Genomic DNA, 25,119 nt, shown 5'->3' on the forward strand with positions numbered 1-25,119 from the left:
GTGGGACAGAGTCGGACACGACTGAAGCAACTTGGCAGCAGCAGCACCGCTATTGGCCGGTTGAACACTCAGCAACAGCTAGTTAGCCTTGGTGAGAGAGAATCCACTTTGCTGAGTCGGACAAAGCTTCTATCTCTGCAACCATGGTGACTCTGGAAGAGGTTGAAGGACATCCATCGGGCAGTTCCTCTTATCTGCCTAATTATTTATCTCTTTTCTGATTACCTTTTATGTCTTAACATTTTCCTTGGTTAAGACTCTTCTGACTGGAATTCTAACTCTGATACCTATTATGGCAATCCTGCTGACTTTTTAATTTAGTGCTACTACATGGCTTCTAATATCCTGGGCTTCTTGACCCAAATTGAAATTAGGAAGTCACTTTTAACTGCCGCACTTCATACCCCAAAGCCTACTACAGTGCTGTTCCAAGACACTGGGTTTCCTTTCACCAACACCAAAGGGCAAAAGTTAATGGAAAACTACAGTAAACTGTATAAGGTGGGACCACTAAGGCCAATAAGCATATAAATATCAATAATTATAAGTTACAAGCTAAAACAACAAGATATCATTTTCAACTATGAAATTGACAGTTGTGCTTTTAACGAAGCCCAGTATTGATAACAGCATGAGACTCTCATACACTGCTGGTACAAATGGAAGTCTTTTTTGGAAGGCAAATTTGGCAACATTAAGAGCTTTCAAAACTGTCACAACTTTGATAATCTTAATATATCAATTCCATCCCAAAGAAAGTATCCTAAGAAAATAATCATATGCACAGAGAGATTTATGTACAAGAATTTTCATTGTATTAGTATTTATCATGGCAGATTTTAAAAAATAACTACAACTTCTATCTGTGTGGGGGATGGTTAAATAAATGATGGTACAGCTATCATACATTAAAAGCACATTCTAGATCTGTTCATTCAGTATGGTAGCAGCTAGACACATGTGGCTGTTGAACACTTGACGTGTGGATAATCTAAATTGAGATGCACTCTAGATATGAAAAAAATTGGAGTTTTGAAGACTTGGAATTAAAAGAAAAACTTAAATATCCCTTCGGTAATTTTTTGTATTGGAACACATTGAAATGATAATATTTTGGACATGCTGGGATAAAGTGTATCATTAACCTGATTTTTCTTACTTTTTTAAATGTAGGTATTCGAATATTTAAAATTAATATGTGGCTGAGTAGGTATTTATTGGACAACACTGTTCTTGATAAAAATTACAATATGGAGGAAAGTAGGTTTCAAACAATATTGTTAGGCAGGATGTTTTTATGTTTTAATATTACGTGCAAACCAGCTTGCAAACTTGTCACGGGGCAAACTGACATCATGGGCCTCCTGATGAGATATATCAAAAAGAACACAGCATCATTCAGGAAGTATTCCTGCCTAAAACATATGGCCTAAATCTAATCGGGAGGAAACATCAGACAAACGCAAACTGAGTACACTCTAGCCTGTGCTCTGTGAATATATCAACATCACAGAAGACAAACAAAGGCTGAGAAATGCTCCTATATCAAAGAAATTTAGCAATCAAATGCCACATTTTAAAAAATGCTCTAAAGGACATTTATTGTCCAGACATGTGATAAAATCTGAATAGGGACTGTAAAATTATATTATTTTCATGTTAACTTTCCTGAGTTTGACCACTGTGCTGTTGTTAAGTAACAGCATGTCCTTGTTTATAGAAAACACACAGTGAAAAGTATTAGAGGTAAAGGATCACAGTATCTGCAATTTATTCTCAAATGGTTCAGCCAAAGTTATTGTAGGTATATATCTATGTATGAATACAGAGAAAAAGCAAAAAGGAATTCATTAAACCATTTTTGCATCTTTTCCATATTTAAAAATATTTTGAGAGTGGACTGTTAAAATTTTTTTTGAGTATAAATTTAAAATATTTGAGGGGAGCTTCCCTGGTGGTTCAGTCAGTAAAAAATCTGCCTTCAATGCAAGAGACTCGGGTTTGATCCCTGGGCCAGGAAGATCCCCTGGAGAAGGGAATGGCTATCCACTCAAGAATTATTGCCTGGAGAATTCGATGGACAGAGGAGCCTGGTGGGCTACAGTTTATGGGGTCACAAAGAGTTGGACAAGACTGAGCAACTAATATTTTCACACTTAAAAAAAAAAAAAAAAAACCTTTCATTCTTAAGCAGTAGCACACTTAGATCCAAGCAAGAGGGGCCCCTGCCCTGAACCTTGCATTTTAGAGGGTCGAATCCTAGTCCCTCTCTGGCTGTGCCCCTCCCAATAGGAGAAGAAGACTGCAGGGCTAAAGGAAAGTACCCTTCCAGGGCCCATCAATCCCATTCTAGAACATTCTCTAAGTAGCCAGACCTTGGAATTCCTTGCCATATGATGCAGAGCCCATTTCAGACTTGTGTGTGCCTGTCACCTGGGTCCATGTTCCTAAGAGAGGCCCATGCTGATGGGGTGCATGTCCCTTGTGGGTACCCTGCCCACATGCAGGCTGGGGGAGAGAGCCAAGGCTGCTATGTGGGCAGGGGAAGAAATCTGAACTTCTGACTTGAGGTCTGACAGACACGAGATTTAATCCCGTCTCTCCCGCTTGCTGGCTCTGTACCCCTGGCTAATTCATTTAATTTGAATTTTGGCTTCTTCATCTAAAAATGGGGACAGTTAGACTTACCTAGAATTGCCACGTCAAATGGAATAATGGGTGGGGAAGTTCTCAGTCCAGGGCTCAGATTAGGGTAGGTATTCTGTAAATGCCTGTAGATTACAAATCTGGGATTTTCCCACTGAGCTAAGCCTTTGAGTTAGGGTATTATGTCTCCACAGAGCTTCACAAGGCAGGCATGTACCCAGAAGGGGTAAGACCTCACCTTGGCTCTATGCTTGGCATCTGCTAGACAAAGAGAAAGTACTTTGGTCCTGAACTGTCAGCCTTGGTAAGGGGACGGTGGTCCTGACAGAGAGCTGGTGGCAGAGGAGATGGTCCCCAGGGCAGGGATGCCTGGGGGTTGCAGGGGGCATGTAAGAAAGCCCAAATCAGGGGTGGCCTTTCCTGGGGCTCAGAACTTGATGTGCAAATCCAGCAGGCCCTGGGAATCCCTGAGGCAGCGAGAACTCTCTCCACCCATCCTTCCCAAGAGGGAGTGGGGTTGAGCCCCAAGGCCAGAAGCACACTCCCTCGCCCCAACTCTTCAGTCATTCCACTCTGACAAACCTCCCTTGCCCTAATTCCCTCCCCACCCTCTCCCACTCTGTCATCCTAGCACATTTCCACTCTGACCTACAAATTCAATTACCCTCCTTTGAAGAGCTCTCACAACACTTGTAAATAATTGTAACCTAAAGTGATCTATTTTTCCATAGGTACACATGCAAAGTGCTATCCTAGCAGTCTGGGGAGGAAGGGAGTTACAGGGGGAGGTGCTGTGTGCAAGGAATCCCAGGGGCTCTTGATGGTGGGGGTGGGGTTGGGGGGGTATTGCACAGCTGTAGAAGTGGGAGGGATTCTAGAGGAGCATGAGCTGTCCACAAACATCCACTCTCCTTCCAGGCACATGGCACAGCTGCATGTCTCTGCTGTTGCTTTAGAACCAGGCAGGGAGAGAGAGAAAGTTGGAGGGTGGCAGGGACAGTGGGGTGGGGAGGACATGTGAGAAGAAGGAAATATTTAGAAGTTTTTTTCTCAATCTTCTTTACAGGTTGTGAAGGAAGAAAATGTGAGGAGTATGGTTCTGGTGATGTGAGTTGGGAGCCTAAGATGTGTGTATTTATATGTATATTTGTGCGTGAGAGAGAGACACACACAAAGGAGCCAGAGAGTCTTTAAAAGTGGGTCAAGCCAGAACCAGGCTGAATAGCCAGCAGCCATGAGTCTCTTTGTGCTGATCTACGTCAGGCATCTGTCTTACCCAGATCACTGAGGGCACCAGGGCAAGGCCTGGATCCGGGCATTGTGACTCAAACTGCATATGTTCTTTAACTACATCTACTTGATGAAAGGGCTTCCCCAGTGGCTCAGTGGTAAAGAATCCACCTGCCAACACAGGAGCCTCAGGAGACGTGGGTTTGATCCCTGGGTCAGAAAGATCCCTTGGAGGAGGAAATGGCAACCCACTCCAGTATTCTTGCTGAGATAATCCCATGGACAGAGGAGCCTGGTGGTCTACAGTCCATGGAGTCTCAAAGAGTCAGACAGGACTGAGCATGCATGCACACACTTGATGAAAAGTCTAACCCAAAATAGGAAGGATTTACAAGATCCCCACTCTCCCACAATAGAAGCCTTTTGCTAAGATTAGGGCTTATTGAGTTTTGAAGTGAATGCAGTTAAGACTCCCAAAATTCATAGAATATATTATGCCTTCCTCTAAGCACTTTGGATCCCATCAATTCCACTGAACATCTCTGAGGTTAGAAAGTGACTCTCAGAAAGAAGAGATAACCTCCTCCCCACCCCACCCCCCCAAAAAAAACTATGCTAAAATCAGTGCCCAATAAAAATCCTAAGAAATAACCCTAGGAACAGATCTGGTATCAAGAACAGATCTCAAGTAGAGCCACTGGCCCAATACCTTGCTTACCTGCATGTGTTCTGACCTGAATAGCACCGTCTATAATTAACTATGCTGACTGTACTGGCATTAGCAAATCAGCTAATCAAGTCAGGGTGATTAGTTGTAAAACAAAACAGAACAAAAAAAATCCCGGGCTTGCAAATTCTTTAGCTCCTTGTTGTAATTTTCACTCCCACAGTTGGTTGGCCTGCATTTTACCTTGCCCAACCTAGACAGGAAAGCACGGATATCAAACCAGTCAATCCTAAAGGAAATCAACTCTGAATATTCATTGGAAGGACTGATGCTGAAGCTGAAGCTCCAATACTTTGGAGACCTGGTGCGGAGAGCTGACTCACTGGAAAAGACCCTGATGCTGGGAAAGATTGAAGGCAGGAGGAGAAGGGGATGACAGAGGATGAAATGGTTGGATGGCATCACTGACTCAATGGACATGAGTTTGAGTAAACTCTGGGAGATGGTAAAGGACAGGGAAGCCTTGTGTGCTGCAGTTCATGGGGTCGCAAAGAGTGGGACATGACTTAGTGGCTGAACAACAACAACAAACCTAGACAGGAGCCTTGTGTGGATAATCTGGACACCAAGAGGAAGAAAAGGAAAGGGTGGGAAGAACAGATGTGATGAGATGTTATGTTTCCAAACAAATAATCCAGTGCTGCATAGGTTGCAAGGAAACCAAGATTCTGCATTTAGCATAATCAAAGAAGGGAAAGAAAGAGGATCTCAAAAGATCTGCCTCTGAGACACCTGGAGGGACTTGTGATTTTCTCTGATATTCTACACTGAACTTGAAGCGTTCTTAGTCCTTGACAATGGTGGGTGTGGGTGGGGAGGGAAACAGAGTAGACCCAGTGTGAGCAGAGAATGTAAGGTAAAGAAGACAACCAAAAAACCTTCCTTCTTACCTTTCCTCTGAAGCAGCCTGGAGGAAAGCAGGTGGGCAGTGCAGGCGTGTCCCACATGGTGCTGTATGGAAAGTAATTTTAAAAGTTAGGAGCTGGGCTGCCAGCTCTGGGCATTGAAGCTTGTCTGGAGCCATTGGAGAAAGGGTTAGGGGCTCTGATCTGTATAGCATTAGTCAGTCATATCTGACTCTTTGTGACTCCATGGCTGTAGACTGCCAGGCTCCTCTGTCCATGAAGTTCTCCAGGCAAGAATTCTGGAATGAGTAGCCATTCCCTTCTCCAGGGAATCTTTTAGGCCCTGGTATCTAATGTGAGTCTCATACATTCCAGGCAAATTCTTTACTGTCTGAGCCACCAGGAAAGCCATCTTGAGCTCCGGCATCAAAAAGGAAATGAAAGTGAAAGTCACTCAGTTGTGTCCAACTCTTTGCGACCCCATGGACTGTACAGTCCATGGAATTCTCTAGGCCAGAATACTGGAGTGGGTAGCCTTTCCCTTATCCAGGGATCTTCCCAGCCCAGGGATTGAACATAAGTCTCCTACATTGTGGATGGATTCTTTACCAGCTGAGCCACAAGGGAAGCCCAAGAATACTGGACTGTGTACCTATCCCGTCTTCAGAGGATCTTCCTGACCCAGGAATTAAACCAGGATCCCCTGAGTTGCAGGCAGATTCTTTACCAGCTGAGCTACCAGGGAACCCAGCATGGGACAAAAACCACACTGCCTCAAAGCACTTCTCTCTCCTTTGACTGCCACATTGTAGTCATCCACAAGACTTAGCTTCACCTGGTTCCCTCCCAAAGCCCTGGATCAATTACACTGCCTGGTGCTTTGTGTGTGCATGCTCAGTCACTCAGTCTTGTCTGACTCTTTGCGACCCCATAAACTGTGGCCCCAAATCTTGGGTTCCAAAATCACTGCAGATAGTGACTGCAGTCATGAAATTAAAAGATGTTTGCTCCTTGGAAGAAAAGCTATGACAAATTTAGTGTATTAAAAAGGAGAGACATCACTTTGCCGACAAAGGTCTGTAGAGTCAAAACTATGGTTTTTCCAATAGTCATGTATGGATGTGAGAGTTGGACCTAAAGAAGGCTGAGAGCTGAAGAACTGATGCTTTCAAGCTCTGGTGTTAGAGAAAACTCTTGAGAGTCCCTTGGACAGCAAGGAGATCAAACCAATCAATCCTAAAGGAAATCAACCCTGAATATTCACTGAAAGGACTGATGCTGCAGCTCCAATACTTTGGCCACCTGATGTGAAGAGCCAACTCATTGGAAAAGACCCTGATGCTGGGAAAGACTGAAGGCAGGAGAAGTGGGTGATGAAGGATGAGATGGTTTTATGGCATCATCAATTCAACGCACATGGTAGTGGTGATTTAGTTGCTAAGTTGTGTCTGACTCTTGCGATCCCATGGACTGTAGCTTGCCAGACTCCTCTGTCCATGGGATTCTCTAGGCAAGAATACTGGAGTGGGTTGCCATTTCCTTCTCCAGAGGATCTTCCTGACCCAGGAATCAAACCCAGGTCTCCTGCATTGCAGGCAGATTCTCTATCGGCTGAGCTATGAGGGAAGTCAACACACATGAGTTTGAGCAAACTCTGGGAGATAGTAAAGGACAGGGAAGCTTGGTGTGCTGTGGTCCATGGGGTTGAAACTGAGCAACAGCAACAAAACTGTGGCCCTCCAGGCTCCTCTGTCCATGGGACTCTTCAGGCAATATCTGAAGTGGGCTACCATTGCCTCCTCCAGGGCATCTTCCCAACTGAGAGATCAAATCCCACGTCTCCTGCATTGGCAGCCAGATTCTTTACCCCTGAGCCACCTGGGAAGTCTACTTGGTATTAATACGTCACCCCCACTCTAAATTCCAGACCCCACATGTACTCACCACCCTCTTTAAGGACTGGGTCCTGATATCCTATCTCCCCTAGGGTTCAGTCACTACCTGGATCCCCACTGTTCTTTATCTTCCATGTCCTGGGTGCTGACCATTCCTGGAATGCTGTGTCTGAGCACAGAATCTCACCTCTAGGAAGAGAATGGATCCTTCAGGCTCAAGTTTATCCAGACCATGGTTCCTCTGCTTTGCCCATTCTAGAACCAGAAACGTGCTTCTAAAACTCAGATGGGGCGTCCCAGTTTTAGCACTCATATTTAACAATATAGGCCTTTGAAAACAAGACTTGAAACATCACGTAGATAACATTGCGGTTTCTGAGAATGATGAGGCCTCTGTTCTCTTAGAGAATTACACCCAAGAAACACAAAGGACATAGAGTGGCCAGGGACCTCGTTTCATCCGGAGTTGATAGACATTTGAACTCTGGCCTCATCTTGGGACATCTTCCCAGTGAATTCTGATGTGATGGGGCGAGGGGGCCTCACTCCCAGGTTTTAACTCTATCTCCTTCTGGACCTGTCTGGGCCTCAGGGTCTGAATATTATATTTTGAGAGTATATTCATCCATCTATTCATTGATTCAGTCTTTCATATATACGTGACTTAACTAAGTACGAGACCCTACCCTGGGCTTATAGCTTCAGGAGAATAATAACATACTGTGGTTATGAATGTAGACTTTCGCCTTGGTTCAAGTTCTGGAATTTATACTCCAGAGTTGTATCATTTTGGCCTAATTATTAGCTTTCTGAACCTCAGTATCCTCATGAGTAAAAAGGAAAAATTATAGTATCTAATTCATGGAATTTTATTATGCTTGATATATAGCAACTACTTGATATCTGTCAGTTATTTTATTTTATGCTAATCCTACTTGGGTTACCAGCCACTTCCCACCATGAAATAAAGAAATTTCTGTCATTCTCAGGCAATAAAACAGTATGAATTAAAAATCTTTGTCTTTGCTGTGTCAACCTAGATAGCCTGGGCTGTGTTTAGGTTGTTTACTGTCTTTCTTTCTAATCTGCCGGGAGCAGAGGAGCTTTATCATTTAGGTAGGAATGAGGTAGAATTTCAGAGAACCTTCTTTGGGGATCTTAGAGGGCAAAAGCCTGCTCGTTGTCTCAGGCCCACCCTCCTCAGCTTCTCAAGCTGGGCAGCCACATGCTGCCCCCAGGTCCTGAGCTTGTCCAAAGTAAAGCAGGACATTCATCAGTGGCATCAGGCCCTCCAACTTATAGGGTTTTAGAGACAGTTGCTAAGTCAGTTTTGGATCCGAGTCTGCCAAGTGGTGGCAACTCTCGTGCCCCCTGTTTCAGGTCTCCTTCTGTGTCAGGAACTTCTAGACTACAGAGCGTTCTGGGCATCTGTGTATCCTCCACACCCTAACAGAGCACACCCTCCATGCCTCTTCCTCTGTGTGGGCATACTCCCAAGCCCGAGCCTCTGCCTGCATTTCCTCGCCTTAATTCCCATGTAGGGCCACACCTCCTCCCTGGGCCAGGGGCCTTGCTTTGCATCTCAGCCTGTGGCCAAGGCCCCAGTTCCTGACCCAGACTCTGAATGCTCCTCCTCCAGACTGAAATCTTTCTCCCATCTCCCTGCTGACTGCTCCATTTGCATCCCCCTGGCTCTTGTGGTTAGATGCGACCCAGCTCACTGCTCAGTGAGCAGTTTGGAAACCATCTGTTTGCCACCATATTGCTTCTGTTATCCTTGGGGCTGATGACATCACCTGGGCTTGAATTCCTGAGTCTTTCCATCAGGACAGCTTATCCAACACCCAGACCACTCAGTGAGGACACATGGACTTTGGAGAATCCAGTGCCTGCGATGATAGGATCTTGGGAAAGCTGAAATTTCTATGCCCCAGTTTCCTCAAGTGTAAAATGGGAAAATAAGGCCTCTCTCATAGGCCCATTATGAGGGTTCAATGAGTTAATACATATGGAGCACCTAGCACAATGGCTGACACATAGTAAGCATCACAAAAGACAACCATCCCTGAAAGCTTAAAAATGGGATAAAAAGACAGTTGCTTGGCTCAGGGTAAAGTTTTAGGTTCACATATTTCTCACTGAAGCTGAGACCCCAATACTTTGGCCACCTGATGCGAAGAGCTGACCCATTTGAAAAGACCCTGATGCTAGGAAAAAGACTGAAGGTGAGAGGAGAAGGGGACGACAGAGGATGAGATGGCTGGATGGCATCATCGACACAATGGACATGAGTTTGAGTAAACTCCGGGAGTTGGTGATGGACAGGGAGGCCTGGCGTGCTGCAGTCCATGGGGTCACAAAGAGTCAGACATGACTGAATGACTGAACTGACTGATTTCTCATCAATGCTCTCTTCTTCACACAGTTCTTCTGCCCCCAACTAGTATTCAGGACCCATGGGAGCATCTGAAGGAGTCTGAGGTGGGTAGAATCTGTGCTCCCAGGTGCTAGGCAGAGTGGTTTGGGGGTTCAGCCACCTCTTGGTCACCAAAGGTGCAGATGCTGCCAGGACTCCAGCCTCAAAGCTCTGGGCATGAGTACAACCCAGGGAAGAGGAGGAAGATAATGGGCCAGAGTTGGGGTAGCTAGGTAATGAGGACTCAGGAAATGGGAATGGGATCACTCAGCAATGGGCCTCCTTGCAAGTAGGGCAGAAGCAAATCTAAAGGCTCTTCTGTGCTAGGACCACCTGGCCATGATAGCACCCTAAAGACAGGCTTCTCCTCCATCTTATCTGTTCCACACTTTGAAGACTCGTGGGCAACACTGGGCTGTGAAGGCACTGTTCCACATTGGTTCTATCTGCTCAGCATGCAGCTTCCAGCTTCCGTTTTATCAGCCCTCCAAGGCTCACAGGCTCTAATTATGCTTCCTGCCAGAAACGCATTTTGCAGATCAGGTGGTGATAAGAGCAATTAGGCTTGGCCTGTGGGTCAAAGCTGCCTCTGATCCCAGTCTCTCAAAGCACAGCATGGCCCCTTATCCCGAGAAAGAAAAGTAGAAGGGATTTATCAAGTCATTAAGCCAAGGGCCAAGAAGGACCCACAGCAGGTTCCTAGAATTTCTTTCCTCTGTTCTCAAGGTCAACTTGACTAATGCCTTAGTGAGAGAAAGGAGAGAACCCTGCCTAGATCAGGGCTTGGCAGATTCAAGTTCAAAGGTTGGCTCAGCCTCAAACTCCTCATATGATACTAAATCAAACTAAAAATGCAGATGCTCAACACTACCATCAGCAACGACATCCCACAACTGTAGGATTATGCCATCACACGGGGCTGTTAGTACCTGCTCCACACATGTTGTCCCTATGGTGCTCTGGGTCAGTGGACCAAAGCTGTTAGAGAACATACGAAGTCTGAATACCAAGTCACGGACTCTCCACTCAGAGCCTTTGAAACCATGTCAGCCTGGACACAGAATGATTGTCAGCGTGATGTGATCAGCTATGTGAGGGTACAGTCAGCTGTGAAGGTGCTGTATGAAACCAGGTGGTCTGTTAGTACTCTGATGCTGCTTCCCAATCTCACTCACTTGAGAACCAGAAAGGGACTTCCCTGGGTCTCACCGGTTTCCCAATCAGGAAAGTCCTCTCCAGTGGAATGTAAACTCCACAAGGGAAGCAGATTTGGTCTTTTGTGTTCACTGTTGTATGCACAGCACAGGGTACATAGTAGATAGTCAATTAATATCTGAAAATGAATGAATGAATGAACTTCATGTGGCCAAGCCCACCAGCATCGGCCTGGAGCCAAGCTCTCCACAGAAATTTGCCTCCGCTGTCTACAATAACTGGGCACACTCGGCCTCTGCTGAATATCCTCCTCAATCTTCTAGACCTTAACTAAACACAAGAATCACCAGAGGAGCTTCTGGAATAACACTAGTGTCCAGACCCCACCTCTAGACTTATTGGGGATAAGACCTTGGCATTGGTATATTTTTAAATTATCAATGAAAAATTAATAATTTCTCATGTGAGAACCATTGCTCTAGACAGAAGAAAGGATAGTTCCCCAAGGACAAAATGGGAATGGGGTAGGGAGACCAGACGAAGTCAGGATTCAGGGGGATCAAGTTCATCTGCATTCCTGCAGAGACAGATTCTTTGAATTTGATTAATCAAGGAGTCAGAATAAAGATATGGGCTTTTTCTTCCCCAGGAGGAACCTAAGTCAACCAAAGCTGCTGCTGAAGGCTCCCTTTGCCTTTCCTCCCATAGACACTAAAAGGACACAATTTGCCCCCACATCTACCCAGCAGCTCATTCAGGACTGCTCTGAACCTACTCTGCCCACTTGAGGCCCCCAAACAGGGATTGTAACATTGACTGGGCTTACCTGGCTGAGGTCCTCCTCCTTAATGATACCTAGAGGGATTTTTTTTTTTTTACTGAGGGCTAGAAATTAAAGATAGCAAAACTATTTTGTGCTAACAAATAAACCCACACTATGGGATGAGCTATGCACAGTGTTTATAAACACACACACACACACACCACGCATATATGTGTGTGCACACACCAATCATAAAGTATAATTTTATCTTTGGTATAGATCTGGTGCTAACTTCTGTAAACCAGTTTATTGAATGGGATGAATTCAATGGTTGTACAAACATAAAACAGGTTAGTTTTTCTCTTATCCTTTAACCACACTGCCTTCCTTTCATAGTTTTCTGGTCACTTTTGCCTATTTAAAGAGTTCAGTCTAATTTAAAACTTGAATCATTCAAAGGTTATAACTGACAAGGAGTTAATATCCAAAATATATAAGCAGCTCATACAACTCAACACCACGAACACAAACAACTCAATTTAAAAAATGAGCAGAAAACCTGAATATATATTTTTCCAAAGAAGACATACAGATGATCAACAGGCAGATGAAAAGATGCTCAAAATCATATCATCAGAGAAATGCAAATTAAAACCATGATGAGATATTACCTCATACCTCACACCTCAATTATCTTCCCACTTTTCTTCCCAGAATCATTCTTTCTAGAATGAAAAGTGAAAGTGAAAGTCACTCAGTCATGTCCGACTCTTTGCAATCTCTGGACTATACAGTCCATGGAATTCTCCAGGCCAGACTATGGGAGTGGGTAGCCTTTCCCTTCTCCAGGGGATTGTCCCAACCCAAGGATAGAACCCAGGTCTCCCGCATTGCTGGTGGATTCTTTATCGGTTTAGCCACAAGGGAAGCCCAAGAATACTGGATTAGGTAGCCTAATCCCTTATCCAGTGGATCTTCCCAACCCAGGAATTGAACCGGGTCTCCTGCATTGCAGAGGGATGCTTTACCAATTGAGCTATCAGGGAGTCTATTATCAAAAAGACCACAAATAACAAATGTTGGCAAGGATGTGGAGAAAAGGAAACCCTTGTGCATTGTTGTCGGGAACGTAAACTGGTGTAGCCACTAGGGAAGCAGTGTGGTGGCTTCTCAAAGAAACCTAGAAGTATCATATGACCCGGAAATTCCACTCCTGGGTATGTGAAAACAAAACAATTATTTGAAAGGATTTATCCAGTGTCCACAGCAGCATTATTTACAATTGCCAAGATATGGAGGCAGCCTAAGTGTCTATCAACAAAATGAATGGATACAGAAGACGTAGTGCTATATATATGTGTGTGTGTGTGTGAAATACTACTCAGTCGTAAAAAAGAGTGACTACTTGAAATTTGCAGCAAAATGGATGGACTTGGAGGGTATTATGCTCAGTGAAATAAGTCAGACTAAGACAAATACTGTGTGATATCACTGCTGCTGCTGCTGCTGCTGCTGCTGCAGCCCACCAGGCTCCCCCGCCCCTGGGATTCTCCAGGCAAGAACACTGGAGTGGGTTGCCGTTTCCTTCTCCAAAGCATGAAAGTGAAAAATGAAAGTGAAGTCTCTCAGTTGTGTTCGACTCCTAGCGACCCCATGGACTGCAGCCTACCAGGCTCCTCCGTCCATGGGATTTGCCAGGCAAGAGTACTGGAGTGGATATCACTTACACGTGGAACATAAAAAATAAACTAGTAAACATCAGAGAAAAGAAACAGACTTACAGGAATAGAGAACAAGCTGGTGATTACCAGTGGGCAGAGGGTGTGGGGAGGAGCAAGATAGAGGCAGGAGGTTAAGAGGTACAAACTGCTATGTAAAAAATGAATAAGCTACAAAGATATACAGCACAGGGAATATAGGCAATTTTTCATAATAACTATAAATGGAATGCAACCTTTGAAAACTGTGAATCACTATGTTGTATATTTGAAACATATACTATTGTATGTTAACTATACCTCAATTTTTATAATTAAATAAGTTAGGGTGAATGAGATTCTTCCAGAAAATAGCAGGAATTGAGGGGTGAAGTCTTATTCTGAATAAAGAGGAAGTGAAGACTGGGAAACAAATACAATGGATAAAGAAAGAATTTAAAAGAAAAAAACCAAAATAATTAATTGGTAAAATAAAAAGAAAAAAAAAAGCTTGAAACACACCTAGTTGCAGGTGTCTCACGCCTACTGTCCTTCCTCTAAGCTCAGGTTGGACCTGTGGCTTGCAGATCATCAGTGGGAAGTAGAGGAATGCTGTATTCCTTCCCTCGTTCTTCACTTCCTCCCCACTTCCTGATGCAGATTCCTCCGGGGCTGGGCAGGGGAAAAATGTCTATAGTCTTACCTGTCCTCAGGTGCCAGAGGACTGACACCTTCTGGCAACTGTACGTGTTGAAAGACTAGCTCCACTACAGGTTCGCCAACTAGAGAGATGCCCTCTCTGGTCAACATTTTGCAATACTCTTAGCAACTTCCCCCAACAACCCACTTGGCAGCCTTCAGTCACCTCTTAACTGCTAGATCATCCTCCCTGACAGAGTTCCAGTTGATCTCAAGCTTAATTATCTTCCCTAGTGCATGTTTCGGAAAAGGCAATGGTGCCCCACTCCAGTACTCTTGCCTGGAAAATCCCATGGATGGAGGAGCCTGGAAGGCTGCAGTCCATGGGGTCTCGAAGAGTCGGACACGACTGAGCGACTTCACTTTCACTTTTCACTTTCATGCATTGGAGGAGGAAATGGCAACTCACTCCAGTGTTCTTGCCTGGAGAATCCCAGGGACGGCGGAGCCTGATGGGCTGCCGTCTATGGAATCACAGAGTCGGACATAACTGAAGTGACTTAGCAGCAGCAGCAGCAGCAGTGCATGTTTATTGGGAGAAGGAAATGGCAACCCACTCCAGTGTTCTTGCCTGGAGAATCCCAGGGACAGAGGAGTCTGGTGGGCTGCAGCATGGTTTTCTTTTGGGCTAAACATGCACTGCTGCTGCTAAGTCACTTCAGTCGTGTCCGACTCTGTGCAACCCCTGAGACGGACACGACTGAAGCGACTTAGCAGCAGCAGCAGCAGCAGTAGCAGCAGTGCATGTTTAGCCCAAAAGAAAATCATGCTTTCTTTTCACACTAAACCTTTTTCCTGCTCACTCTTGTTATCCTGCCTTAGTTGGTGACTTCAGCCACTCCTTTGCCTTCCAAATTTAGAGGCAGGTAAAGTGGGAAAGGGTGCCATTGTCACTTTGTGAACAATGACACTTTGTGAACAAATGTCACTTTCTCCCCATGACTCTCCAGATAGACCCATAGTTTCTGCAGCTCATCAGGACTGTGAGATACCAGCCCTCTTTTTTGCAATCTCGTCAGTTTCTCTTCACTTAGTTTGGGAGAGATGGGAAAGGGAAGAGAAACATCACAGCTCTCCCAGCTTAACTGATGACTCCTTACCTCAGTGACTCTCCTAGAGAGCCCCTTGCCAAATCTCTGCTTTTCCATATAATCCCAGTTGGGTTAATGGTGGCTGGACCTACTTTTGTTAACCCTTGAGAAGTCCTGAATGGATATGTTTAGCACCTCTCTAGAGTATTGGGTACTTATCACTGTGCCAAAATTTTGAATCGATAGTAAGAGTTCAATTTCATATCATTTTATGTTAACATATCCAATTCCCAGAATCCTCAGATAAGGAAAAACTGGTGGTAGCAACAATGCTGACCCACCAAGACCCTTCTTTGTGATGATATGCTATTGATACATCAAGGACACACAGTGATCTGAGTCCCTGGAAGCCACTGCTAGTCTGAGTCACACTGGGCACTCTGAGTTGAAATGCTGTTGCCCAGACTGCTCAGCCCCAAGGGGTGTTGTGCTTTCATTACAGTAACAATTTCTATTAATCACTTATTGTCTCACCATGGATATGTTGGAGGTACATGTGTGTACTAAGTCACTAAATCGTGTCTGACTCTTTGTGACCCCATAGACTGTAGCCCACCAGGCTCCTCTGCCCATTGGGATTTCCCAGGCAAGAATACTGGAGTGGGTAGCCATTTCCTTCTCCATGGGATATTCCCAACCCAGGAACTGAACTTGCACTTCCTGCATTATAGGCAGATTCTTTACCACTGAGCCACCAGGGAAGCCCCATATTGGAGATGTCTCTCTCTTTAAAATAGATCTTTATAGATCTTCTTGGATTTAGCCAGAAAAAGAAAGATAAATGTCCTGAGCTGAATGCTGCCTAGAATCTTTTCAGGATCTACTCAGAAATCTCTCCACGTTTGTTTCTTGGGTCATCTTCCCAAATGTTTATCAGCTGCGTCTCCTGTGTGACCCACTCCAGGTCTCTTGGGAGTTCTGCTGATCTGTATTTCATGTTTACTTTATTGTGGGTTACATACTTTTTGCTTTTCTCTGTCCTCCCTATTCTCTTCTTCTAGTCTCTTTTTAAACGCTTTCTTTGTTTTTCCTGCTTGTACCTCAGTTATGCCGGAGACACCCAAGATCAAAGACGTTTCTGAGTCCTGACTAAAAGTTCAAAACAGTTGCATCCATGGCTGCAGTGCAAAATGCTGTGGTCTCAGTCCTTCTAACTGGGCTGGGGACACTATGGTCAGCTTTGGGCCATTTACATGCTGTAGTCATGTTGGCAGAGGCTGTTGATGTCCCACCTATATGCCTCTACCCTTCTTTCTCTGTGCAGCCAGCTGACTTCCAACTGTGACACCTTGCCCCGGAGGCTTTCTCCAGCTGCTGAGCATACCTGGAGCAGGTCAGGTGCGAGGAATGAATACCCTACCCTCTCTTTCCCTCAGGAGCATCACCCAACCAATGGCTGCAAGGGGCCAGTGACTAAAGAACTCATTTCCCTTGCTCCTCTGGCAGGATAACTGCCAAGTGCATAATCTACACTGGCTCCCAGGGTCGCTTCCCCTGAAGGGAGGGAGCTCCAGTTGCCACACTTTCATTGGCTGCCTTCCCTTCCCTGTTCAAGTTTCTTAGCTTCAGTATGCTGGCTTAGGGTATACTTCTAAGGAAAGCCCAACTTAGAATGATCCTGAGACAGAATCAAAAATTCAGTTGAACAGATTGGCAGGACCAATGGACTCAGACTCAGGACTAAGCAGGTCTTCCCAGGGACATGCCTCATCTGCGTTGCATCTTTCAAGGTAAGTCTGCATAGAGACAGGACATCCTTAAGAGGGCACACCTAGAAGCAGACATCCAGGAAAGGATGAGGATTTTATTCCTTCTCTTCTTCCTTCCTTCTTCTTTCACCTCCTTCTCTTCTTTCTCCACAGCCTCCCACCTTTAGGGTATGAGCCCAGGCTCTGTAATTCAGCCATTCCTCCCTCCTTTCAGAGCACCCAGCCTCAAGCTGACCTGCGTATGGGTCCCAGTCTCCCTTCTCTGTCCCGTGAGTGGCTTGGGGAGCATCCAGCCTGCTACCTTCCATAAGCACGCCCAAAAGTGCCAACCATTGTCTCAGGTCTTTTGGAAGGAAGTCAGCAAAATGATTCACTGATGAAAGAATCTGGACTTATGAAATAAATTGAAAGTCAAATCGAGGCTTTTTTTTTTTTCCTACTAGATGGTGGGAAACATCTTATCACTCTGTCAGCTGTGTCATGAAAATGACTAACTTTATTTAGTATCAGTAAAGGTGATTTCAGGACTTCAGACAGAAGGCAGTAAAAAGACGTACTACCTGTGGGAGGTGGGAGGGAGGTTCAGAGGGAGAGGACTTCTGTCCTCTCCATAGGCATCTACGGCTGGTTCACATCAATGTATGCAGAAACCAACATGATATTGTAAAGCAACTATCTCCCAATTAAAAATAAATAAAATTTTAAAATAGTCCCTCTATAGCAGTGATCAGCTGGGAGAGGGTGGCGCTCATTTCTTCCTCCGAGGGTTTGGAATCCCTTGGAGCTGCTCTTTGACTGGATACTTGAGTCCATATGAAACCACACAAGAGTTCCAAGACGCCCTCTGACAGGGGTGTAAGTAGCCTGAAGGGGCTATTGAAAGCCACTGTTACTGACAGTATCCCCACAACAGCACAACCCTGAACAAGTCCCCCTGGAGCAGGTGGTGTCTGGTACCCACCCCCAGTGTGTGTGCAGAAGGGCTCTGGCCCCATCTGTTACACACGGGTGGGACAAGCATCATTGTCCTCATAGCACAGGAGCTGGAGGGATGCTTTACCTGCATGTTTTGCAGACACACTCAAATTTTCTCTGTCAGGCAGAGTGATTTATATGCATGTCTTCATTGACGGCAATTAATTTTTAGCACCTTGCTAGGCATGCTGGGTGATCTCAATCATGAGATCACGAGTGCCTGTCTCACTTGGAGCAAAAGTGGGAAAACACCCTCTCTCTCCTGTGCCGTCCAGAAGTCCTCTTCTGACCCTGGCATCTTCCCACAGAGATGAGGAGCCTGTCTTTCTCGTCTTGAGAGCACTGGTTTGCCCATAAAAGTTTCATCCAGGATGATATTTTTAGAGTACCTCCTTTTTGGAGAGTTTTTCTTGTTTAGAAAGAAAGGAAAAACATTTCAGCTCTCCTACTTTTTTAAAGGAACAACAAGCAGCATAAACCTGATTCAATAAGTAAACCTAGTAATAAAAGTGTCTTAGATTTCCAGTTGTACATAGTTGAGGAAGGGGTAGAGGAAAACGAGAAGAAAGGAATGGAGCCAGGAGGACACAGGATGGGCCCTGGCAACAGAAAGGGATCCATGGGAAACTGGAGAGAGAGATGGAGACAGAGAGATGGACAGGGGGAAAAAGAGGGAGAGGCAGTGGGCAGGGAAAGAGCAGGGACAGACGATGGCATGTTGGGAGACAGGAGAGAAAGACAGCAAAGAGAGGGCAGAAAGGCAGAAACGGGCAGAGGACATGACCTGCTCCCAAGGCTTCCTGGTTCTCCTTTCCCTCTTCACCAGTTTCTCCAACAAGGGTCTAGTCCAGACTCCCACTTTCTCATTACCCAATTGAAAACCCCCTCAGGCCTCAATTTGGGCGCCCACTCCCACTCACCCTGCTCCTGCTAGGCTTCCACAGGCCAGATTAACGCTGCTCTCCTTCAGTCAATGCCGGATTGACACTGCACCCCTCCCTGACTGCTGTACCTCTATGGCTTCCAAGACTAAGGAGGCTGGGTCTATAGCATACAAAGGTTCATACCAGTCTGTTGTTTATTTTAGTCTTTTAAATATTTATGTATGTTTTGGCCGCACTGGGTCTTAGTTGTGGCACGTGGGAGCTTTTAGTTGCAGCACACGAACGCTTAGTTGCAGCGTGTGGAATCTAGCTCCCTGACTAGGGATTGAACCTGAGCCTCCTGAAGTGGGAGCACAGAGTCTTACCACTGGATCACCAAGGAAGTCTCCCCTCTCCCACCCCAGTTCTGTTGTTTATTAGCTGTTACACATAGGGCACTTCCTTGACCCACTTTGAGTTTTCACGTCTGTGAACTGGCTGTAATAACAGTACTTGGCTCACTTCCACCATCGGATTCTGCAGTGTTTTTTGGATATATACGTAGGTTGTGCACATGTGTGTTTATATACGATAAGAGATAAGGAACATAAAGACTCACTGTGATCTATAACGCAAGTAAGCGTGCTTCGGTTTTTTTCTCCTGCTGTCACTTTCGTCTCTCCTCCCTGCTTGCTCTTCTGTGTCTCATCCACTTTATCCCCTTTAAGCAGACATTCCCCAAGGCTTGTCTTTTGTTTCTTTCAGTTCCTAACCTCTCCTTTACTTCTTTTTCTGTAAACTACAGAAAGGACATCTCCAGCCCCCTGCTTTCTCTGCAGCCACAATCCAGGTTTTGCAGCCTGTGTGTCTCAGCGGCATTTTAGATCAGCATGCCCCACGTGGCATGGGTAGAATGTCTGCTTGCCCCAGGCTGCCACTTCCTTCTAGAGGAGTGGGGAAAGACAGACTGTGGACAGATAGGCTCAGTGTCAAGTCCTGGCAATGCTGTGAATGTGTTGCCTTGCAGTCATCTTCTGGGTTCAGTTTGCTCACCTCCAACATGGGAGTAATAAAACCCAGCTGAGAAGTAGGATGAGGCCTCATAGTGATGAAATATTGAGTGACAGCACAGGAGGGCAGGTCGGGGGCTAGATATTCTACAGACATTTCTCAGGCACAAGTGAGTGAGGGGCCACAGGAGGACAATGTTCCCCTGGGCAGGTGGCAGGTTTGATTCCAGCAAGTTGGCAAAATAAGGTAGAGATTAAGAGCACAGAGTTAAGAACCAAATCTTGGCTTTCCTACTTACTAGCTGTGTTGCTTTGGGAAAGTTACTTAACTTCTCTGTGCCTCAGCTTTCTGTAAATGGGTTGTCATGAGGTTAAATCATCAAAAAAAAAACATATAAATTAACGTGGGCTCCTTATAATGTGCCTGGCATGAAGAAAGCATAAGTATTTTATTTAACAGCTGTTATGTTAGCCATCAGTGGCATTATTAATCGATGGCTACATGTTTGTTTCTTCCTTGGGAGGCTTTGTGGGCCCCACGGCAGCTAGAAACCAAGGGGCCTGAGGACGAGTCCCGTATGCCTCCCGCTGAGCCTTGCTTCATCTTTCTGCAGACCACAATCCTCTATCTCTGAAGTGAAACCAGGTGGGCATTCTCACTCCCCATCCCATCCTCTGCCGTGGGGCCCTGGGACAAACTACTGCACGTGTACCCAGATCTATGACGCCATCCGGCAAGGCGGATGTGTTTGTACAGGCAAGGGGATGATGGCAGGAGGGAGGCATGGAGGAAAAATGCCTCCAGGGCCATTTCGCCTACCCTGTGACTCAGGTGTATGGCATCACGGGTCACTCCTGGCCCTGTGGCCAGCCAGGTGGAGCCAGGGCCTGGCAAGCAAAAGAGAAGTAGGTTTGAGGAGACAAGGATGGGACTGTGGGTGGCTCACACCCTGTGGAGGGGCTGATCAGGTCCTAAGGGCAGTGAGGAGACACATGAGCAGAGTTTTATTTCAGAAAGTTCTCTGTGGCTCCGGCTGGGAAACAGGGCTGAGCTGGGAAGTGAGGTGAGCAGGTACAGACCCTCGATCTCAGTGGTGGCAGTGGGGAAGGAGCAGAGGGAACATACAAGTTCAGCTTTAAAGGAGGAATTGATTGGACTTGGTGACCAATAAGTGCCAAGCTGTGGGGAGGAATGTGGGGCTTCTCAGGTGGCATGAGGTCTCCAGAACAATAGATGTGAGGGCACTTTGTCGATGGTGCCAAGTTCTATACTTTTCAAGGATGTTTCACTCTGGGGAGACCCCACAAGGAAAAGGGCAGAATTGTAGTGCCTGCCACCTCCTTTACACAGAGTGGCTGCCTGCTGGGAGAGAATGCCACATCTGAGCTGGGGAAGTGGAGGGACAACTTCCAGGCCAGGCCAGGCCATCCAGGACACCACCCTCTCTACCACTCACATGCTTGCCCAGAGCTCTGGGGTGGCATGAAGTCTTAAACTGCAGTTTTTCCAGTGGTCATGTATGGATGCAAGAGTTGGACCACAAAGAAAGCTGAACACCGAAGAACTGATGCTTTTGAACTGTGGTGTTGGACAAGACTCTTGAGAGTCCCCTGGACTGCAAGGAAATCAAACTAATCATTCCTAAAGGAGATCAACTCTGAATATTCACTGGAAGCACTGATGCTGAAGCTGAAGCTCCAATACTTTGGCCACCAGATGCAAGAACTGACTCATTAGAAAAGACCCTGATACTGGGAAAGATTGAAGACAGGGGGAGAAGGGGGTGACAGAGGAAGAGATGGTTGGATGGCATCACTGACTCAATGGACATGTGTTTGAGCAAGCTCCAGGAGATGGTGAAGGACAGGAAAATCTGGTGTGCTGCAGTCCATGGGGTTGCAAAGAGTTGGACACAACGGAGAGACTGAACAACAATGACTATTACTATTATTACTGATTATTTATGCTTACTATCTTACACATCCCCCTCTGGCTCTTTTCTCTTTTTGTTTTTAACATTTCCAACACTTCCCAGTCCTCCTTCTCCCTCAAAGACTTGTCTGAGGTACAGTTAAATCTTCCCTGATATATCTCAGAGAACTTAGCGGAGTCAGAATCAGGAAAGAAAAAGGACCTTCTGGTCACTGAGGCCTGCTCAGCACCAGCCACATAATTACACTGCTTGGCAGAGTCCTTGCAGCCCTAAAAGGAGGTATCACTACCCTCACTTTACAAAAAGTGTAAAATGAAATAGAGACAGGTCAAGTGGCATGATTGATGATCACATAGAAATAACCAGGGAGGCCAGGATTAAATAGGGGGCTGTCTGATTCCAAAATCTGGGCCCTTCTAACTAACAATCACATAAAACTTCCCATCCCTTGTGGGGAGGAGCAGCCATCCTTTTGGTGAATCACCCGCAGAAGGAAAGTAAGTCATTCACTTTTGTGTGAACTTCCAGATGGAACTACCAAAGGAACAAAGAGTGTTTTCGACCTAAATAGCCCAGACTTGCTGTGTGTGGGAAACAGGGTCACTTTGTGTGCATCCCATCCCTTCCTAGAGTGGCCTGGACACAGAGACAGTTGTGAAATGGAAGGTTATAAAAAGAGCCAGGCTGAGGATGTGTGCAGGCAGACACTTATCTTCACTACACCCGGAGCCCTAGCCCAGCGTTTACCATGACCAGGCTGCCAAGGAGGAGAATTCCAAGTCATAAACCCTCGTAAGGGCACAGAGCGCCTGCTCCACCCTGACAAATGGGAAACACAAATCTCATCCGCTCACTTCCATCCCTTCTAGGTCCAGCCCCGGGAGGAAGTGTCAGCAGAAATCACAGCCAGCCCTTGAGCGTGCACTTTATCTCTTTCCTATTCATGATCTCATTCTACCACATGTGAAGGTGGAGTAGAGTCCTGGGATCAAATTCAAGCTCTTCCATTTACTGACTGTCGGTTTTGGGTAAGTTACCTCCCTCGCTACAGCCTTCTGAGACTTTCAGTGGGTAGACGAGATATTCCTGCTTGTTTCCTATGAAGGGATCAAGTCAGTGTGACTTCTGGTGACCAGGCTGCTAGCCAGCACTCTGCATCATTATATTTCAGATGGACCTTCTGACTTGCCCTCCTTGATCTCCAGGAGAAGCTAGAGCCACACTCTGCATTACCTGCTGGCAGAGTCTGAAGAGAAGCAGTTTGCTACTTGTTCATTCATTCATTCACCCTGCTAGGCACTAGGGGTCCCACTGTAACAAGACAGATCAAGGCTCCTGCCCTCTCAGGCTTAGTGGAATGACATGAGATTTGGGTAGGTCGACCGGGGCTCTGCTCCCAGCCCTAGCATTTACTGTCTGGATGATCTCACCCATTCCTAAACTCCCTGAACTCAGTTCCCTCGGGTGTCAGGTGTGTGCAATGACGCCACCCTCACACAATTCAATAAGTGGAAGGATTTACTCAAATAAATGTGAGTGCTTTAACTATAAAGATCATATCGACTTTAGCTATTACTGTTAATAGTAACTATTGTTATTATTACTGCTATACTTTTCCATTCAGGAAGTTTTCTCTGCCTGACCTGTGCACAGTGCCAGACTCTGAGTAAAATTTTCTTTGCACAGCCGGATTGGACAACATTGATTGACTCTGTATCATGAGCCTACTATTTTTGAGAGATAAATTCACATTCTACACAATCCACCCATTTAAAGTACACAATTCAATGTTTTGGTTTGTTTTCTCTTTTTATTATTTTAACATGGTTGTAGGACCATCATTAAATCAACATTTTCCTTGCCCCTAAAAGAAACTTTATGCCCCTTAGCAGTCACTCTCATTCCCTCCTAAGGACGGAACCAGTAGTCTTTTTGTCTCTATAGATTGGCCTGTTCTAGATCTGACACAGAAATGGAATTGTACAGTATGTGGTCCTTCTTTCACCTAGCATAATGCTCTCAGGGTTCATCCGTGTTGTAATACGTATCAGTATTTCACTTTTTTTTATTGCTGAATAACATTCTATTTAATAGGTAAAACACATTTAATTGATCCTATCATTAGTAAGAGACAGTGGGTTATTTCCCCTTTTGGGCTATTATGAAAAATGCTATGAATATTCATGTATAAGTTTCCATATAGACATATGTTTTAATTTCTCTTGTGTATATATGTTAGACTTGAATTGCTGGTTGTATGGTAGCTCTAAGTTTAACATTTTGAGGAATGGCCAGACTGTTTTCCAAAGAATCTACACCATTTTACATCCCCTCCAATACTATGCTAATGTTCCAATTTCTCCACACTCTCATCAACACTTATTATTATGTCTTTTTGATTACAGTCATCCTAGTAGATGTGAAACGATATCTCATTGTGGTTTCGATTTGCATTTTTCAGAATACACAGAAGAACTGTACAAAAAAGATCTTCATGACCCAGATAATCATGATGGTGTGATCACTGACCTAGAGCCAGACATCCTGGAATGTGAAGTCAAGTGGGCCTTAGAAAGCATCACTACGAACAAAGCTAGTGGAGGTGATGGAATTCCAGTTGAGCTATTCCAAATCCTGAAAGATGATGCTGTGAAAGTGCTGCACTCAATATGCCAGAAAATTTGGAAAACTCAGCAGTGGCCACAGGACTGGAAAAGGTCAGTTTTCATTCTGATCCCAAAGAAAGGCAATGCCAAAGAATGCTCAAACTACTGCACAATTGCACTCATCTCACACACTAGTAAAGTAATTCTCAAAATTCTCCAAGGCAGGCTTAAGCAATATGTGAACCGTGAACTTCCTGATGTTCAAGCTGGTTTTAGAAAAGGCAGAGGAACCAGAGATCAAATTGCCAACATCTGCTGGATCATGGAAAAAGCAAGAGAGTTCCAGAAAAACATCTATTTATGCTTTATTGACTATGCCAAAGCCTTTGACTGTGTGGATCACAATAAACTGTGGAAAATTCTGAAAGAGATGGGAATACCAGACCACCTGACCTGCCTCTTGAGAAACCTGTATGCAGGTCAGGAAGCAACAGTTAGAACTGGACATGGAACAACAGACTGGTTCCAAATAGGAAAAGGAATATGTCAAGGCTGTATATTGTCACCCTGCTTATTTAATTTATATGCAGAGTACATCATGAGAAACGCTGGACTGGAAGAAACACAAGCTGGAATCAAGATTGCCGGGAGAAATATCAATAACCTCAGATATGCAGATGACACCACCCTTATGGCAGAAAGTGAAGAGGAACTAAAAAGCCTCTTGATGAAAGTGAAAGAGGAGAGTGAAAAAGTTGGCTTAAACTCAACATTCAGAAAATGAAGATCATGGTATCCGGTCCCATCACTTCATGGGAAATAGATGGGGAAACAGTGGAAACAGTGTCAGACTTTATT

Source organism: Bison bison, unplaced genomic scaffold (genome assembly GCF_000754665.1).
Source record: "Bison bison bison isolate TAMUID 2011002044 unplaced genomic scaffold, Bison_UMD1.0 scf7180017864518, whole genome shotgun sequence".
Taxonomy (NCBI): Eukaryota; Metazoa; Chordata; class Mammalia; order Artiodactyla; family Bovidae; genus Bison; species Bison bison.